The 21,422-nt window shown below is 38.5% G+C and overlaps 1 protein-coding gene across 17 annotated transcripts in view; it reads left to right on the top strand.

Moving 5' to 3' along the window:
* The window catches only part of ctnna2 (catenin (cadherin-associated protein), alpha 2), a 387,665-nt gene that overhangs the window by 57,325 nt on the left and 308,918 nt on the right, over positions 1–21,422 (top strand). For 7 of the 17 annotated variants that reach the window (XR_002275124.1, XM_020602087.1, XM_020602092.1 and 4 more), the window contains exon 1: positions 12,609–12,993. The exons of 1 other annotated variant lie outside the window; for it this stretch is intronic. The gene's annotated coding sequence lies outside the window, so the exon portion shown is untranslated. Of the gene's footprint in view, positions 1–6,434; positions 6,511–12,606; positions 12,994–21,422 lie in introns of those variants that run through there. 9 more of the 17 variants (XM_020602097.1, XM_020602091.1, XM_020602096.1 and 6 more) reach the window with 4 other exon arrangements.

Genomic DNA, 21,422 nt, shown 5'->3' with positions numbered 1-21,422 from the left:
AACAGAAGTGTGAAATGTAGGACCACAAGACTGAAAAACTCTTTCTTTCCCTCTGCCATCAGACTCCTAAACTGCTGGGGAGTTTATTACCAGGAAATACGTGATGTACTGTTTACATTCTGTTTGCACATGCATAATTGCACAATCATTGTTGACTGGTGCACATGCTGCTGCCATGCAGCATACATTCTGTTATATTCTTGTATATATATATATTTTTTTACTATATTGCTGCATCTGCGCTGCTTAAAGTGCCTTAGATTTTATGTTATTTATTTAACTACTTTATATTTCATTTGTATTTTGTGGCTTTCATGTGGACGGCAAAGTAAGAATTTCATTGTACAGGGAAACATGTTTCCTAACTGTGCATATGACAAAATAAACACTTTGAACTTTGAGTCTACAGTAGGTGCAAAAGTGCACACCAGCTAACTGCTTGTACATTTATGGGATACTATACTTGCAAACAGCAGCAGCACCCCGCTCTTTCCACAAAAGGACTTTGTACACATCACTCAGTTAATCCGTTATCCAGTTCCACAACAGGATGATTTTTGCTCTCTCAAAAAGAAAAATGTGTATTAGGCACCAAGCGAGAAATGCTGTGTGATAGTAAGCAGTTATTTAGTGATTTGTAATACTAATATTGTCGTAGCAAAACTGACTTTAATTCATCTGCTCTCTGTCAGACTAAACAAACATTTGAGTTGCATAAGTAGCAGATTTAGGTCAAAAACATTACTTGGTTGCATCTCCCGTTTAGCAGTTCTGTTGCCGGCGCATGATTCTTTTAGCTCGTGTTGATTCTTCAGTAAGGTAGACAAACAATTTATGCATATGTGTGGTAGAGCTGTCAAAAAACATTTATTTCTACATTTTTCCCTTTTACAAAAATGAATCAACTTAGCTAGTCTTGAATCAGTTCAGTATTGTTTGGTTAACACAGTTGTCCAGCTCCCCCACAACAATATAAAAAACAAGGATTCTCAAGTCAGAGTTTGAGAGGATAAATAGTAGAGAGCAAGTATAAGATTAAGTATGCTTTTTATTTATTCATAAATAGTATACTAAAGTTGTAGTAAACTGAAACCACCAATTGTTGACTTGATATATTGAAACTTTACTTTTCATTTGTAATATGTTTCCTACTGACAATGAACAGCATTTCTTGAAGCATAATGCTGGTGATTTTCTGTATTTGGTTATTTTCCACATATGCCACACAGGGACTAAAACAAACTGTAATGTCAGTGAATCCAGACGAGCTTCACTGTTTTCCAGTGAGCCACAGCGCTGCGCTGGATGACATGTTTCTTCTTCACAAAATACATTGGGTATGTGTTATTTTGCAAAAGATCTCCAGAAGCTAATGCCGGGTTCACAATACAGGATTTAAGCAGGGCGATGCCGACCAACAGGACAACAGATGGTTCTTCTGTTCCCAGCATTCTTGCCATATTGAACTGAACCATATTGATAAAATATCACAGTGTTACAGCTAACTTCAGCATAGTGACATTCACAGTCATGCTTGTGAGGCAGCTACCCTATCAGGGCTAGCTAGCTAGTTTTTGGTTCTACTACCGGCTTAAAACCTTTATTTTTAACTGCTACTTCAAGTCCTCCATGAAGGAGAGACAACATAGGCTGTTACGTTCTTCTGGCAACCCCACAGACAGGTCCACGGTTGCCCTCCACCACACCACCACCTTTTTTATGCTTTTCTAAACGCAAGCAGCCAGTATGACACACACACTCTTCTCCTGGTCCCTGGCACCTCCAAGTCATGAATGATATCAGGCTGCGATCTGTTGGGTACCAACGTGTAGTCTGCCATATCCCTCGTCCAAGAATTTATGACTTTATAATCATGTAATCTGACATAGTGACCATCTTGTCAGACAAACAAATTGCTCAGTCTGAACCGGGCGTAGACTGAGACTGCATACATTTATCTTTCATGTGGTGCCATGGGACGAGTGTGAGAAGCTCTGTTTGCATATACAGTATTTAAACAATCAGGGAGGCGCTGAAGCACTCAGCCATCTCTTTCCAGCTTGGTATACCTTGGAATCACAGTTATACTGGATGCATCTGCAGTACATACTTTATGTCGAGTGCCAACGGTCAGCGCTCAGAGTGATGCAGCAAAGAAAGTAATGGGGTGTGAAGGTTGGTATGGTGGATGGCCATGTAACATATATGAGTTTCTGTGCAGGAGATCAGAGTTGGTTTCCTGTCACTGACCTGCCACTGATGTTTTTTTTAACCATTTCCCTACTCACCAAGTATCATCTATATCTTCATGTACCATATACAGTACATCTTCAGTATTATAGTGCAATATTTAGAAAGAAGCTGTTTTCAAACACTGACACTGAACATTAAATAATGCAGTCAACAGACATTTTCAAGGGTTTTGTATAATTGGCCAATGCCAACATTCATCTCTGGCATTAGATTTGCTGTGGAATAAAGGGGAATAATACAACAGATGTTCTTGGCAGTTTTTGTACAAGAGAAAAGGAAACACATTTATCATGTTGTGTTTTGTTTCCCACCCTTCAGTCCTTGCTGTCACTCCCAAGCCAGTGATAAGAGTTCTGCCATTCAGTATTGCTATAGATGAATCTGTGTTTTTATGGAATTGTATTGTTGACTGGAGAGAGAAGGGAAGAGATTAAGGTAGGAAATCTCTGTGTGTGAATAATTTCAGATATAAAGAAAAAAAAAACAAAGCTTTTCCTTGTTCCTGCTGCTTTTATCAAGGGGAAGTACTGTTTATCGTTTCTGAGTCTTTAAGTATAAGAACATCAAGAATGAGGGATAGGTTTCTAATTTTACTTCCATCCTGTGCTCATTAAAATACATTTTACTATGTCAATGAATAAAATGCATCTTCCTCTATAGACATTTATAGTTCTCATATAGTAAAAGCACTGCAGTATTCCTTTGCAAGGGAAACACAGCAGCTCTCTGGTTAGCAGTTAAACTGTCTGGAAGTTCAATATAAACCAGTGAGGCTGGATTTTGGGTGAAGCATTCACTTTGAGACCTCCCTGGAGATATGTTTATAAATGGATGAGAATCTCTGAAGAGGACTTGGTAACAGTGTATATTTCAGATCCTGTGACAGTACACGCACCATAAAACAGGCAGCACTCAAGGCTATGTGACTTCCAATCTGGGTGGCTGTCCGCTGGCGTAGTTCTCAGCTTTTATTTGCCTCTGGCTTTATTAGGGAGTGCGACAAAAACGTCAGGAATTCAAGCATGATACATGAAATGCCTGACATTTAATCAATTATAGAAGTGCAGGTGATCTGGAAAGGTACCAGACTGAGGCTCAGTTTCAGTTCACTGACTGGATATATAACAATCTAATATGTATCTTCTGCTCATTATGATTCCATCAAATGCAGGCTTCAACCTTTAATTACCAGTACATAGTATGAGTATTGGTCATAACACTGGCAGTTGTTTTTTTATCTGCAGTATGTGAGTGCTTATGAGGCAAAAGGCTATCTGTCTGTCTGTCTGTGTCTCTCTCTCTCTCTCTCTCTTTCTCTCAGTAGAGCCAGTTATGACTGATACCTACGATTACTGACCTTTTACTGCTTCATGATTAGAGTTATCAATTTAACGAATGATAGTGAGGTGAACAAACATAATGTCAGAGTGATAGCGAATCTTACTTTTATAATTGTTGTAATTTAGGAGTTTGGAGTCAAGTAAACTTGTGCTTTCTGTTGTTAATCCTGCGTCAAGTTTCTGATATAAATATTTATATCACATTATATATAATACTTACTATAGCCCACAGTGGAAGTGAACTGCTGAGTTTAAGATACTTCAGCTTGTTCATGACAACAGCTGGAACTGAAATACTTGATATAGATGAATCATTCACACTGATTTATTTTTTCTTTGTTTTTTTCTCTTCATCATGGAGATTCAGTATTTCACATTATTTTCTAGAGATGGTTTAATTTTATTTTCTCACATGTAGTTAATGTAAAAATAATTGTGGGTTGCATTATCTTCTCCGTGGCCCTCCTCCAGTGTACAGGAACAGTATAGTGCAATTATGTAATATAATCATCCTCTCAGCAGGGGGATTTTCACCCTCTGTTGAATCATGTTATTGCTGCACACCTGGCTGCACCATTAATGTTTCTGAGTTCACTATATTGTAGTGAAATTGTTCTCTTGTTACTGTATGTGTGTAAAGAATAGTATTACAAAAATGTTCTGCTTGCATTTTTAGCAAAATATAATTATGTGCCAAAAGAGTGACAAATTAACAGTCAACCCTTGGTTATATTTGCAGAATATTTTAACACAAAGTGTAGTGTAGTGTTACATGAAATCTCTATGTGACAGACCTTTTCTTGTTGTTTTTAACAGCTAGAAACACAATAACATTCACTCTCATTGGGCTTTGCAGGTATATTGGTTGTATATTGGACACCACTTGCAAAATAAGCAGACATTCATCAGGGAACAACACTGTTTGTATTACTGCTACAAATTTGTGGCATCAGTGATGATGCCAACACACTGACACTGACACACAATGCAAAACACAGTTTAATATTATAGTTTTTTCCCCGTCGCTTTGGTATATTTCTGGAGTTGTCCTTAACATTTGCAAAACAGTCAGATCATTTCTTGAAACAGTTTGTACAAACAGCACCACATAATTCATTACCTGCAAAAGGGCCTTGTCTCTCTCAAAAGTAACTACTTACTGTATGTCTATGAACATGTCTGTGCCATCAGAATGAGAAGTCCTTGTGCATACATTAGTGTATGTGGAAGATTTGTTGCAAAAGATTGGAAGGGATTCACATTTACTATAATTGCGATACAGAAAATTAAGTGTTTTACAGCACTGCATAACACAAAGGGGAAAAGAGCATCATAGGAAATATAAACAGAGGAAACACCCCCCAGACAGAACAATTGCTCTCCCAACATTCGGCTGCCTTCGGCCAGCTTCAGCCATTGTAAAGCCATGATTGACAATATGGTCCACAGGCGTGGCCCTTATTTCACTGGGAGCTTGTTTATGTCCTTGGCATCTTCTCTGTCTTCATCTGTTTTGCCCCCCCCCAAAGCCTTAATTCTCTTCTTGTTCCTGGCAGTTGACTCTGTTCAGTCCCTCGTTTTTCCATTCATGTCTATATATGCTTGCAGTTGAAGGTTTAGAGGAGCGGCTGATCTAATGCTTCACACATTCCCCTTCATTAGTGAAAGTTGAGATTTACCTCAGAGCGATTCAACACTTCAGGACATGCAAAAAAAGAAAAAGTCTAATAGAGCTGAATATAAACATATTTGACAGATACTAAACACAACTAGTTCACACGTTTTGTATGTACTGACACGTGCAGTGAACTACTGACTAGTTGTGTTGGGAGGTCAGACTAGTCAACAGAGAACCAGTATAATAGATTTTGATCTAATTGTTTATATGATGTGGTGGTTAAACAAGTACTTTTGAGAATTTCATTTCTGATTAGAGAAATGTATGAAAGTGACAGAAAAACTGCAATATATACAAATCAATACTATCTAGTACCTATCAGTATTAATTATATGTATGGATGGGGTATGTGGAATATTTACAGTCTGTATGTACAAAGTCGATACTTAGGGAAGGAACATTTGTACCCTTTGATTTCCTAAAGTAAATGAACTGGACGAATGCTTGTGTACTGTTGTGGATTGAGCCAGAGACAGTTTTGCCTCTCTGCCTATTTTAGGGCTTCTGCAAGGAAATTTAGCTGCACTTCCTGGACAAAAGCCATAGAAGTAATTACAAAATTCCCCCTAGACCATGTTGTTACATTTACTCAAAATACTGTTAAAGGAAATTGTGTCTGAGAAGTAAAAACTGTTGTGGTAAAAAGCCAAAACTTACAATGACTTGTTTCTAGTTATAAAATACAGTTGCCAATTCCAAACCCATACAGAGAAAATATGAATAATTGATGCCTCTTTGTCTGTTGCTGTCCCTTTTTCCTTGTTTCTGCCCATGACCATGCGCTGCAATCTTCTCTAGTTAATTGACAGCTGTGAGGAACCGAGGTAGTTTGCTCTACGGTTGTTCTTGCTTTTCTCATGAAAGGTTGTAACATTTTCAAGCACAAAGTGCAGCTCATCTTCTTCAGTGGAAGCTGTAGTTTCTCAGTTATTCAGAGAGATGTTTTGTCGGGGAAAGCTCCAGTATGACTTCATCATGCAGCTCTTCAAGGAGCTGGAGCAATGACAAAATGCAAATCATTCAGTATAACAGCTGTGGATGTTTATGTGATGTGATCATGAGATAGTGATGACTTACACTGAAGACAATGGTTAGTCTTCATTTTCCAGCTTTCAGTGCAATTATGTTTCTCACGTTGATGTTCTCTAAATCTCTCCTTCAAGTGTGCAACTGTTGCTGAGAATGTTCAACCTGGAAGACAGAGGGGACTTAAAGGTTAGGCAAACTATGAACACCAAGGTACAGTAAACACCTTAATCACACAGGCGTTAATGAGAATTCGTTGACCATTATCATTGTTTTTGTATGACAGTGGTACCCGAGGCAAAGGCTCCAGTTCAGTGAGCACAGGCAGTAATTGTGATACAGAATAAATGCAATTGCTATAGACTGATGAACAAAACAGTGGCCATTTCTCACCTTTATGTAATATTGCAACCAAAAGGTTACTTTAAAATTAGTTTTAATAAAGAATTCTTTATTCAACTTCTTATTTACATGATTTTAAATAGGTATTGAAATATTAGTGCTGCATTGCTTTACTGTAACATTTTTAACATTTAACTCTTTCCAGAAGAGGTTACTGCAGCTGGACACTGAAATACAAAAAGAGCTGGGAAGTCTTCTTGAAGTGAAGGCTCTTGAGTAGTATCGAATTTATGAATGAGCCACTGCTGTGGTGCCTTTGACTGATTTCCCTTCAGCCTATTTGGCACGAAGATAAGACCTGCTTAAACACACTGTATGCTGCAGGTTTTCAGATTAAAAAGTCAAAGCTTGCTCATTTCATGAAAAGCATTTAGCGTAAACCTTCTGTCTCTACAGTTATTTTCTGAAAAGCATTCTACCTTAAAAGTCAGAATATAATCTTGTGTACATCCTAATAAATGTGATAACTTCTCTAATGTTTGTGTTTGACACGGACGCCTCAAATTCACAAACACACACAGGCAAACAAAATAAAAAGCAGATGATGTTTCTTATTGTAACGTGTGTATCTCTGGGAAGCCACAGAAGCGTATCTAGTCAGCACACTCCTAACAACCTTGCATGGTAACAAAGCAAGCTGCTGGGTGATGCAGAAAGGGCAATGATAATGATCACAAATATGGCACCTCTTCTCCGAGTGCACAATAATCCACAGTACATTTCACAAACATAACTGCTTTTCAACTGGAGCAGGAACTTTACCTTCAAGCCTTTTATTAGATTAGTAGAGGCAGGCAGTAAATTCAGTCATTTTTAAAAAAAAAGGATACCATCTTGTCTATGAGCATGATGACCATTTGTAATAGATGGATATTTTCCAGCTGTAACACAAGAGAGGAGAAATGTATTGCATGTTGCTTTCTAATAGCATCATAATCAGCAGCCAAACAGGAATATGTGCATAGTAGGAAAGTATCTGCATGTTCTTACAGTAAAGATTCCACTCACTCCTCAACCATAGATCTCAGAACATTCACTGTGAAATTACTTCACACACTCTCCAAAGGATAAAATACAGCCATTAAATCCTACAAATAATACAGTGTATCATGTCTGACAGTTTTCTAATGATTAATTTCATCTCATGTATTTAATGATGTACATTCTTTAAATCAGAAGCTAATAGGACAAAAAAACAGCACATTATTTTGGAGTAGTTTTTCTTATCATGTATCGAAGGGAAAATAAGATAAGTTTGGCCAACCAACGCATGAGGAAGTGTCCAAACCAGCACAGGCTTACCCTCAAGTTAACAAGGCAATAATAGTACTGGGTATTGAATACTTTTATAGCATCGATCAACTTACCGTTATTACCACTGAGTATCCAAAAATGTTGATTATCAAAAATGGTTTTGTACATTTTTATTTATTTATGTTAATGTTAACAGAACTTAAGGTTGTGGTAAATAGGTTTACTTTTCATGCTATGAAACTGCTTTGAGTGCACAAAAGTGCCAAGGAACTGAAATTAAAACTAAAACTAAACTGAAAATAAAACCAATGATCTGTACCAAATTGATTTTATAAAATTGGTATTGTAAAAAGTATTGCTAGTATCGCTCACAGCGATGTCAAAGTCAAGGTATCAGTATTAGTACCAGTAGTGAAAATTTTGGAATGTTGCCCAGCCCTAGGCAACAAGCTAAGACACTGTCATTTTCAATAAGCTATTTACCTCCAAAAGAATTCCAAAAGCACTCCTATTTTTAGTGTCCTTGGTTGAAAGTGCTGAGGTAATTACGAGCATACCCCCACTACAATGACCACGTAAAGTGAAGTGCTCATTTAAATGTAATCATTCTCTCTTGTGCTCTGCAGTGAAAGGCAATCAGGTGTAACTCTGTGCAGAGACCCTTTTAGATTTTATATCTGATTGTAACATTTAACAGGATGTTTTTCCCTGTAAACTCTATTTACATGGAGGATGAACTGTTTCAGTAATATCCCAGAGCAAGTGATACATTTGTGTCGATGTGAGCATAATGATAACGATGCGGGATGAAGCGAATAGAGTCAGAAGAAATGAAAGGTGATTGCTGCAGCGATTATAAAGAATCTCAGTGGATGAAAAGATGTGCCTGAACAAGTTAGTGGCAGTGAAGACAAGGCTCTCCCAGGATTAAAATCAATAGAAGAAAACTTGTCTCAGTCTTAAGGCACATCTTCATCCTTATTCACTGATAATAAACTACCTTAAGGATACAGAAAATGAGCAAGGGTTCAATTTGAATATAGTCACCTTTATATGGACATGCATTTTGAGAAGAGCTGTGGCATATATGACTGGTCTGGAAAGCACTTTATGAAGACATTTACTTGTTGCAGTTTGCCTGAAATTTGACTTGCCCTCAAACTGAAGGACAGTTTTCAGAAGCAGTAGCTCCAACCTTTCTTTCCTGTTCTCATCCACATTCTCTTCCCATTTACTCACAGACTAAAATCTAGGGTTTCGTGAGCCAAGAGACTGCAAAATTTTATTATTCAGCCCCAAAGTACAGCAGGTTGGGTGTAGTAATGGCCTCATTATGTTAAGAGAGCGGTAGAAGCCAGTGCAGGGACATTTTTTGATTGCAGTGCCTGGAGTGCCCGGCCTCTGGGTGGAGGGGGGCCCAGCTGGACACTCTGATGGAATGTGAATATGTGTTCTAAACAGATGGGGTTTTGCGTAAGCAGTCTATGGACTGCACTTATTTATATTTGGGCATGTGTGCATTCATAAGCACACACACACACACACACATACCCTTGTACACATGGCCTGGATGAACAGCATTGTGCTAAAATCTCAGAGGAAATCTCAGTAAGAAGCATTGCAGCTTTACAACAAAAAATGGAGCTCATGATGTTGTAATGCTTTATTGCTGCCTGCCTTGATCTAAATATAATAAAGTAATTGACAGTCTTCAAACACAAAGATAAATTTAGTCCCGGTGTAGTTCTCCTCCAGATGGCTCAAGCCAGTGAACCAGATAGTGAAAGGCTGTGATACACTATGAGACAACTCTACAATAATCCCATAGTCATGGTCGTCTGTCTGACAAATGAGAAATAGCCTGCTAACATGTTGTGCTGTACTGCTGCCATGCGCTAAAAACACAAACAGATGGGAGACAATGGACTGCTGTTCTTCCTCGTTTCTTCACCCAAGACAAAAACAGAGACACAGAATATAAGAAAAATGTTGGTGCTAAAAACGGTGCACACAACTGGCTATAAATATGTTCACTGGCGAAGAAATTATTTGCCCGTACGACCAATGATAATCACTTTTAGACTGTTCTGATTTACCTTTTGCTTTTACTGAGAAGGGTAGGACATGGAGATAGTGTTTTAATATTGCTAATGTGAGCAATTTCCTAAAAGACTGCTCGTTTTCAGCAAGAGTTATTCTGCCACAGCTGCATAGCATTGAAGGTCCATCTAATTTAGCAGTGTTGTACTGACCTATTATTTTGGCTGGAGTTCTCTGCAATCCAATTTCATTGGGAGACATAACTTCTCTGAGGCTTTCAGTGATTACCTGCTCATTTCAGACTCAGTAATTGTCTTCAGTTTCAATAGACTAAGCTTGAAAATAACTTGGTGTGTCTCCCTTCCAAGCCTGTTTTTTAGGTTGATATGATGACGAATGAGTAATTAATATGATATATATAATAAGGTTTACTGCCAAATGTATGTGCCTCTATATAGGTGTATACTTCTATGTGTAATGCATTGATTAGGGAATTAGAATAGGAGTGATAATCATGTAAAACATGATTACTCATTATACTAAACTAAATGACCAGAACTGGATGCATTACAGTTAAATTAAAGTAGGTTAACTGTATGCTTAAACTTTTTTCACATGACAGTTAACTGTCATGACCTATGTTTTATTTCTTTATCCTTGTATCGATGGCCTGTCTTCTGGTGCACACCGGTGACAGTAAAGGTTTCTAGCTATAAGTATCATCTTAGGACCTATTCACCAAGCTTCTGAGATCAAATTTTTCAAAGGATTAATGGCTATCATGAGGCTGGGAGAACTGTGTTCAGGTATCTGTGGATCTTGTCACAAGTGTAGTTAAGATGGAACAGGAGGTTGACAGGCAGACTGATGACCCCTCTGTGGGTATACAGACAGTGTACTGGACTATCAAGGCTGAGATGAAGCTGAGTCTGAAGGTAAAGCTCACAATTATACATGTTATCTATGGATTCTCAGCATAACCTATGATCATGAGCACTGGGAGTTTCCTTTATGGTGCATCTAGGCTTACCCTCAGGGACAGGGTGAAGAGCGCCAGATAACTGGAAGGCCTCAGAGTTGGACAACCTCTCTTTTCCATTACATGGAAAAGGCTGAGCTTATGTAAGCATCTGATTAGGGTGCTTCCTCACAGTATCCTTTGGATTCTGGGCATAACCAACTGGGAGATAACTAAGGAGCATACCAAGAACATGCAAAATGAACTGCATATTCCATTAAGCATCAGGATCCCCCAGGCAGAGCAGGGAAGGCGTACATATAGCTGTTCAAAGGATAATCCTGCCTACCACGCACTGCCTCCTGCCACTGTGACCCAGAGGAGTAGTGGAACATTTAAGAGTGGATGAACCTTTTTACATTAAAATGTGGTGTGGGACTGTGCTTTTTACTGGAGTTATACAATGTTGGTTGTGCTAGGTGCTAATAAAAGCTGTAGCTACATATGCAATGAACAGCGCAAGGGACTCAAATGGAAATCAAAGATAGAGCACAGCCAGCATGAGTTTGAGTCTTTAATGGAAACAGGCCCAAGATGAAAATCAGGCAGAGGAGAAGTATCACCAGAATATCAGAGGCAGTCCCATAAAGACTGTTTACGGAACTCAGGTGATGACTAAGATACAGCTCTCAATGGAAACTAAGTATCACAGCAGGTAACCAACAAGCAATATAACAAGTGTAGTGCAGGCAATACAATAATCCAGAAACACACTCAGGGGAGAAGAACAATTGGTTACCACCATGAGGTAAACAGTTCAGAGAAGGAGCATGCAAAGGCAAGCTCCAAACACTGTCCAAGTAAGTAACCAGGCAGCTATATGATGAAGTGCTGGATAATCACTGATGGGACTTAAGATGAGAATCTGGTAGGAAGCAAGTGCTGGCTGTTGACCTAAATACATGCTGGATGGCTACATATAAAACTATTAAACTTTGATTCATTCTGTACTGGCTGTCCTTGGGAGTGGGAAGAACGGGTAGCCACACATTTTAAGGCCAGATTTCCCCTATAGGTCGAGGTCATAACACTGACTATGCAGAAGAAAAAATATTTCAAAACTTTGTTTTAATCAACTTATTTCTTAAGTTATAAACTGCACCTCACATTTATACTTGTAGAAATATTTTTAATCCTTATCAATATGGTTTTACATACTGCATTAGGAGACAAAACCTTTCCCTATTTTTTGTTTGATTAGATTCTTATTTCAATTAAAATTATGTTAGCATGTTTGTACTTGTAAAACTCTTCAACATTAGACCTACAAAAACAAACTGCACTTTTATCACACAAAACTCTATTACAGTATTTTTGCACCCATTACATTGGCATTATTTGATAGCTAGAAGCTTTATTCTGTCCTCCTGGCCATTAATGTTCAGATTGTTATATAATCAGGAAATGCATATACAATAGTGATGTCTTTGTCTATAATATTTACACGGACTCTTTCTGATAACTGTTTCTAAATGTCCAATCATTTTATCAATTAACAGCCTATTAATGTACCACAACTGGAGCGGACTGGCACAGCCCAAAACTCCTCCCTACGATGTGTACACTGGTAGGTCGCATCATGGGGACACATCCCTACAGAAGGAATCACGCATGCGTCAATGACGGCGACTCTCCTGATTTGACAACCCTTGAATCTACCACTCAGCCCACTATATTGCAAGGCTTCCCGTTCATAGCGCACCATCATCTGCACTTGCCTACTGTGTTGCTGTGGTTGGAGCGCAGGGAGGGGTCATTATTTCGCAGGGAACCGTAGGAGGAGGAGGCATTTCCGAGACACCAGAAGCGTGAAACCTCAGCTTCAGCACCACAGGGTTGAGGAGAGCGTCCGGATTGAGACGATTTTCACTGTTCACTGTGGGTTAACTGAACAGGAGGGCACCGTTTTTGGGAATACTAAGTGAAACCAGGCGCTGTACAGTTTGTGGACCTGCAAGAGGTTTCTTCTCCAACGGTTAAAGGTGCGTAGTTAGTTAGTTGGATGCTGTGGTTTGTGAAGTGGGTGATTTTTTTTTTTGTGCTAGCAGTCTGGTTCTGTAGCCTTGCACTTGCTGCACTCACTGACCCGTTGTGTTGCTAACATTAGCTTAGGCGAGGTCCGGCTTTTCATTCATCATTGTGCTTTAGGTAGTTGGCGGGGGGAACTAGTTAAATAAACCCACAACAGGCTTCCGCGGCGTTTATTTGTTGAATTGAGCTATTCCTGTTAGCTAAAATCTCAGGTCGGCTACTCCGCTAACGTTATTTAAACCGCTCGCCGAGCACTGCTATCCATTGAGCCCAGTGCTGAAAGCCTTCTCTGACTGTCTCATGCGAGCCTGTCGGGCACAGACAAGCTAGGCTGCTAGGCTACCGTAGTGGCTATGCTAACTGACACCGGCCACTTTTTGCTGGTAAAATAAAGCTCCCACATCCGCACTAACGGCTGTTTAGTCGTTCGGAGCTGGTTAGTAATCCTTGAGTCTTCACTCACGTAAAAACCGCTGAGCTCCTGCGCGTCGTGTTTTTGCAGCGCTCCTTAAATTCTTTGTTTAGTTATTTTGCCTTTTTGTTTAATAAACATTCTTATGTACGGTTTAAATAAACCTCTCGTTATCTGAGCCATATCTGTCTTTTGCAACAATGGTTTTAAATTTATTGCGCCTTCTGGTTTGACTCGGATAACGTTATGTTAAGAAGTACACACCCTAGTGTAGCCTAGTGGTGGCTACTTTATAGTCAAGTCTGTTGGCTCTTTAAAGAACAGTTAGTTTAAGTAACCAGGCAGGCTGCTTGTATGATTCAAGTATTGTGCCATTACAGCAAATAATACACACTGTCAATAATAATGAGCACTGATGTTAAGTCTGTTGTTCATCCATAGCCTATGCTCATTCAGTGGTATAATAGCAGTTCATACAAGTGCAAACAAAGTGCTGTGTAACTACAAATGGCAAAAGAAACAAAGAAATCAATAAAAATGATTTTTAGATTGCTCAGATTACACCTAAGCAAGCCTAAAAACAGTTTTTAAAGTTTATTTTGGAAAATATTTACCAGGTCTGAAGTCCTGTGGAAGATTATTCTGTCCACCTTGTGTGTTATACAATGCAGCTTACTGTTGGCCCCTCTGTCTTATGATTAAAATTTTCCCATATTTATTACTTATGCCTCTTGCAAAATTGAAAGCGTTTGGTGTGGTTTGTTTGTGTTATGTGGTGGGCTTGGTTGCATACTGTACGTGCATTATTCAGGCTAGTATAGCAGCAGGAGTCAGGCAAAAGCCTGTGGAAGTTGGCGTGCCACGCTCCGTATGTGTAACTGGAGCTATGGAATCTCAGAGGCCTCTAGGGGTCACATAGTGGCTGTATTTAGAATCTGAACTTTTGATTGGCAGTGAGGAATGTTACGCTTTATGTCATGGGAAGTGTGGGTCTCCATGTGTTTACCCTGTCATTTTATTAGCAATGAGTACAGGACAGCTTGCAAAGGATGATGCTAAAAGAATTGGTAACACTTTAAGTTCCCTAATTTGGCATATACCCTTATCAGGCATAACGTTATGACCACCTGTACATCTGTATGCACTTCAATGCAACATTTCTGTATTAACATTTGTGTTTATGAAGCTCAAAATGTTTCAGTTTTTGGTGAGATTGTCATAAATGTATACATTCAATTATATGTTCATTATTGAGGTCATAGTTAAAGGTTGTGTTGTACTGGACTACATTATATTCAGAGGTGTTTGTATATTTTTGTCCTGCCCATTAACATACATGAGAGGGTCAGAATATTAGGAACGCCTCAAAAAATGTGAATTCCCATTGAGGACATCTTTTAATTTCTTATTTTTCCAGCCATTAGCCTAAAACTCTGTGATTTAACATTGATATAAAACTGGGAAAAGCATTGAATCCTCACATTTGACAAGGTGGGAGCAGCTCTTGTTTGGCTTTTGTGCTTGTGATAAATTAATTATCAAAATTATTGTCAATCATCTGTCCCTTAATCACTTACTCACTGTGCATTTTAGCCTTCCCATCTTTTGATGCAGTAGAAAAAGAAGATATGAAAAAGAAGCAGCACTTTGGCTTAACAACACTACATGTTTTTACTAAATATTGACTAGAGGCAGACAAGACAAGAGCTGTGATTCCAGACTGCCAAGCACAGACAGAACCTCCTCTGCCCTGTGGGAAATAACTGCATATGTGTATCACTGTCAAACCATCTGCTTAAGCTCATGCCAGGCTTTTTAAATTTTTTTATTTATTTATTTAACCTTTAGGATACTTTTTCTTTTTGCAGTAAACTACACTCATATTTAGGATTATGCTGCTATAGCCTCCTAGGCTGTTAACAATTGCTAAGCATGCTTTAGTAATTGACATTTCATTAGTATAATTCCTGTTTTTTTTTGTCACCTTGATCCACTGGACAGACTTATAAAAAAATTGGTTTAATTTTGGAAAGTAAAACATCTGTAAAGGTAAAAGGTGATACATTTAACAAAGCTGCTGTTAAAATGATGTGTCCCTAATGGAGCAAATCAGTCTAGTTTGAACAAATTGTGATTCAGAAGCAGGATTATGTTCAGCTACATAGCACTTTGCCCCATCTCATGTTCCTCGTCATTTGATATTTTCAAATTACAGGGTTTGACATGTAGATGATATGTAATCATCTAAATGTTTTGGTGTAGTATGCTGTTTGCCATGTAAAGCCTGTTTCAGGGCATGAGGAGAAGCCATGGACTATGCACTCAGTGGTGTTCAGGAGTGCATTGTGTTCCCCGTTTCCTGGGAGAGGAAGCACTATTGGCTGAACACCATGGAGCTCCCCTGTTGTTGTACTGCTAGGTAGCCATGGTACCCCCACTAACTGGAACAGCATCGCCTCTCCTGTTAGACCTTCTCTCAGTACAGCTCTTTTCCAAATGTTTGATACTGTTTAAGAGATGAGGAACAAGACAACACAGAACAATCAATAGTTGCAGCACTCTTCTCCTGACCCCAGGGTTTCTATTACTCTGTGCTGCAGTGTGGGACTGCATTGACCTGACATCAAACATCCTCGCCCGGTTTTAAGATAAACATGTATGCTCTCAAGACAACATATTCTTACTATATTAATGGTCTCTGTGTAAGGACTCTTCAGTGTTTATTGTGTTTCTTGAAACTGTAAGAATTCCATTACAGTTAAAGTGAAATACATTTGTTTTTCAATAAACATCTTCCCTTTTTGTCATTCTCAAACACCTGCTAGTTGTGCTTACTCAACAATATGTGACATGGACACATGTTAGATTTCTTAGATTAATCAGTTGTTTCCTTAACGCGTTCGGTGACATTGTCCCAAAAAGACAATAAAAAAAGAAAAGAGAACTTTATTGTTTCGGGGGGACAATAAAGTAGACGACCCAGCAGTGCTTGAAAGTAGAGTGTGAGCAGCAGTTTGGTGCAGCAAGAAAGAACGAGTTCCTTTTCATGTCTACTAGTGCCTCAGACTACGCCCAGAATGCTCAGCAAAAGCACTGTTGCAGTGAAAGTTTATATTGTTAGACCCTCGTTTTATTATCTATAGGACTATCATATCCACCCATCTATCTATAATCCTTAAGTTTCACCAAGAAACATCTCATAAAGCATTGTATGTCATCAGAAGTCGGCTTGATATTCTGTTTCTTATGAAGCTGATAACATTTAAATAAATGAAATGTGCTGAAATGTCTTCTCCCCACATGCCACAGCTTGACTTGTGTGGAAATATCTAATCAAAATTTAATATCTTGCAGCTTGGATATTCTATTCAGGTTACAGCTACATTTTTAAAAGCATGTCATAATTTTAGGAATCCTGCCATTTTGGGCCGAGTAAAGCTGCTAACAGATCTGCACAGGGTGGATTCAAAATCATAGTGTGGAATGAGAGGTTGACCGTGGCGTTCAGGGTCTTGAAGTTTCAAAGAAGACACTTACCATGCGGCACACATTGATCTGTCACATCTTTTGGATTGTTTCTATGCAGCTCGTTTGCTTGCACAAATTCTTGCATTGTCTTCTGTCTTGGCCTCTAGCAATATGGCATTTATGGGCTACTGACCTGTGTTGAGTTACCATGCCTTTAATGTTAAGCAAGTAGCTCTAAACAAGGTGGTTTGTTTTATGTGCTCATGAAACTGGATAAAATGAGAAGCTCCTAGTGGTAAGCTGGTAAACTAAACCATTTAAAGCTGCTAAATGGATGTGAATTACTGAAAATGTACACAGATGGAAACATTGATGTCTTTTTGTGCCACGTAAAACTTATTCTTGGCATTTCTATGCATATCTTAAATTTAGTTAAATCATTAAGTATGTCTCTGCCAAGTGTTTTAAAACCTAGCTGTTCAAATGTTACTATTTCTAGTTTAAAAGTGACCCCTATAATGAGAGATAAGCTACTCTGTTCAAGCACAGGGTGGGAGCACATTGCTGTCTCTGAATTGTTTCCTAAAACCTCTCAGTTCTCCACCTGCAGGCATTTAATGAGACAAGCTGTAGATGTGCTCTTTTATTTAACTGGGCACTCCCAGTCGATCAATTGTTGGAAATCTTTCAAATAAGCAAAGCATGGAAACCGAGCAGCTTTCTTTACAAAATTAAAGCTTTTCTTTGATAAGAACTTTTAATTAAGGGGTGAAATTACCTGCGATAAAGTTGTAGTCACATCAGTGGAAAACCCAGAGGATGATGGAGCAGGGGTTTGTATCTCCTAGGAGCTGAGAGAGTAAAATTTGTCACTGATCAGACGGCACCTTTTCTCACTGAGATGTTGTAACTTGACTGGGATGCCAAAATGCTGCCAAGATTTTTGCCTTCTGTTTTAAAGATTCTTCACTAGCCTCCCACAGATGTCACAGTCATTGGGGAAAGGTTATTGATTTTGACAAGATTGAATTGTTAATAGCATTTTTCTTTTGTTGGTCCGTCACCCTGTCAGTTCTGAGAAGTGACAACAAGACCTTTGTTCTCAGATACATGTAGAACCACCTGAGCTAATTCCCTGAATTAATTCAGCTGATATGGATCAGTTCATCACCTTTTACAGTGGACTATGTCTCATTCTGAGAATTTATGTTATTCATTCAGGCTAGGATTGCCTGAAGTGTGAGAAGCAACTATGGTCTTTTTAAGGCTGCATGTATGTGTCACTTTCAAGTGTCTAGTTATGGTAAGAAAAGGATTCATTTCATTATGACTAGACTTTGTCACTGGAAGCTGTCATAATGATGATGCTTTTCAGTATGCCTTAATATTTATGATAATTAAGTAGTCTTATAATGTATTTCCAACTTTACAAACATCCTTGTTTAGTTTGCAAAACTTGTATGAGATAGTCTGAAGTATGTGGAACACTCACATACTAATTCTAATCCCTGTTGGTTTTTCCAGTTTAATTTAGCATGTTTTCCTTTGTAAAATCTACAGTATAATGTTCTTGGGTGATTGTGATATAAAATACAGTATGTTACTGTTTTTATCCCTGCGTTGCTGCAGAATGCTTTAAACTTGTATAATGTTCCTTTTTTTTTTTAAATCTTTGACCTTCTTCAAGTTATAAGGGGAACAAGCAGGGGTGCAGATTGTCAGTAATGGACTGAAACTAGTTTCTTTTAGCCTAAAGTGAAGAGATAGGTCTTGTATGTGAAAGGTACACGTACGTAGATGGGTTTCCTGGAAAAACCAGAAGGGGAAGCTCGATTTTTGAAAGTAGCCAACTGAAGAAATCCACCCTTTCATTCTGACTTCTCTCCAAAACCACTCCTCCGAAGCACAATGCACACTGCCTGACTACTTACAGATATGAAGACAATAACAAAATTACTGGTCAGGCTTTTTTCAGCCCTCCTTCTGCCACAGACTAAGGATTTTTTTTCTTTATGTCAGCACATTTAATTTATTCATTGCCATGAGGATAAAAAGCAAATTTCAAGATATGTACCAAAAAATGCTACCAAAATGAATCACCAACATGGGGACAATATTAATGAATAGCAGCTAACAGAGAAAAGTGCAAAAATTCAGTCATTCTTATTTGCACAGTCGATTTTTTTATTTTTAATTTTTATTTTTTTAGCTATGAGATCTCATGTTAAAGCAGTTTTTGCACTAGAAAGTTCTCTCTCTCTCCATTGTGTTTGTCCCCCATTGTGCCACCTTATTGGTCTGATTATCATAAACCAATCTATGCAGAGACTCTTGCTAGATGACATTCATTTTTCCCATCCTCTCAGATGTCTGTCCTTCTGAAGCCTCACTTGTCTCTCTCATATTCACTCTCTACCCACCCCCACTGTACATCTGGGACCAGTATGGGTCTCAGGTATTGACCCCAGCTCCTCCCCCACAGTATGTGCGCTCTGTCTTGGTGCATTAACTTTTTTATTGTTTGGTGACTGCTTTTGTTCTCTCCTCTTACAAAAAAAAAATCTGTATGCTGACCAGAAGCAATTTCACATCCACGGTTTAATCTAGAAGCTTGGAATGAGAGGCTGGGGACATGTAATTTAATTTTTAAAGGTTAAATACAGACATTTTATGTAATTTGAAAGGATTTCCTAAGCTAAGATAAGACAGATCTTTCCTATAAATAAACCAAACACTGGGGGTGTTTAAGGCTTATGTACCTGCTGCTTACTGATTTTTGCAGAAATGCCTGACAGTACAAGGAATGCATACATTTTTCAGCTTCTTCCCCATTTTCTCAGAAATGCTCATCATATGTTTGTGCAGTTTCCTTCTTGTCATACATAATTCTCTCTTTCTCTCCTACAGTCTCTCACTGTTACCCATTATTAGCTCCCTATTTTATCCGGTTAAAAGAGCACGAGACCTTTGCTGTTCATTTCCAAATGAGACATTAAATTCCCCATAGCATACCTGAGAGTAAACTAGCCTATAGTTAATAATATAGTTGATGAGCATGAAAGAAAGTGTTATGAATGTAAAACAGACTATTTTAATGTGGATGCCTCTTTAAATATTAACGTTTCACACAGGAACTTGGTTTACAGAGTGGGAGAACAAATACATTGTATATGTGTAAGAACATAAAGAAGTAACCTAGCCTGATGATGAAACTGAACTGCTATTTTATCTCCTTACATTTTCTGTTGGGCATTGTGTTCATGTTTTTTTTTCTTTGGGACGGGGCTTATTTTGTTTTACTTTAACCAACTATTAGTGACTGATGCATGTTTAGTGTCAGTTGACATGGAGGCTGTGTTTACTGGTGTTAATGATGATGCTACTGTTATGCTTTTCATGTCAGTTAGAGAAGTATGATGATATAGGCCCTAGGCAAAGTATTGTAATTTTTGTTTCATCTTATGACAACTCGTGTTGCTGCCTCAATCGCTGTTCATGCATGACATCATTTTCCTGATTCTGGCACAGATAGATGATATGTTCAGTTTTAATATCACCTATTTCTGATGGACTCAGTTGTCTTTTTTAACCAATGAAACAGCTGTCAGTAACTATAAAACCAGACTTATTTGAAATATTTATCGTTTCTCACCAAAATGCACCATATTCTCAAAATGAATAAAAAAAGTTTAGAGTGAGTTTAAATCCTGCATTGTATATGTTCATGTTTACTTGATAACCGCCTGTTTTGGTGCATTGCTACATTTGCCCCCATGTTGATTAGCGCAATGTACTTGTGCATGCACGATACTAACAGAAAACACTGCTCCATGGCATCACTTGCAGTTAAAAACTCCACAGGGCACCTTCTACTGCTCCTAATCTCGGTAAAATAATTTAGTGAGCGAACACTTGATAATATTCCTGCAAGGCTGTGCATCTTGTCCTGTTTACATAATTAACACAATTGTTTTAAACCTGAGCAGTTTGGCACAAAAATGTGATTACAGTGGAAAGCAATCATCTCCTCTGCTTTGACTGTTTTTACTGGATGGTTGCGGTAAGAGAGGGATTTGCTCTTAATAGCCCTCCAAAGGGAAGTGTGAAGGATATTTGCTCTTACTTGGCATAGCCCTGCAATTTAGAATTCATCTTGTGAATTGGAGGTACCCACGTGTTCACCGAATGCAACATCTGCCCAATATGCTTCACCAGGTACTCACTCATCTTCTGCTTTAAGATTCTCACTTTTGGTTTTCAGATACTGTGAACCTTATTTTGTATATTTTTTTGCAGCTATCACAACTACAGTACAGTATGTCTACTTTAAACATAAAAATGCATGTGGCCTTTAGGACAGACTACTGCACACACGCTTATACGTGACCAAAAAGCAACTGGACAGCTTGTTTTACAATCTGCAAGCGAACCGCCGCACAGAATAGGAGGAATATGAAAAGCTGCGCGAGGCAGCTCACCACGACAGGACCAAACCGGCCG

This window comes from Monopterus albus, unplaced genomic scaffold (genome assembly GCF_001952655.1).
Source record: "Monopterus albus unplaced genomic scaffold, M_albus_1.0 scaffold54.1, whole genome shotgun sequence".
NCBI lineage: Eukaryota > Metazoa > Chordata > Actinopteri > Synbranchiformes > Synbranchidae > Monopterus > Monopterus albus.
Note: the sequence above shows the minus strand (reverse complement) of the source record. Positions and strands in the feature narration are given on the sequence as shown.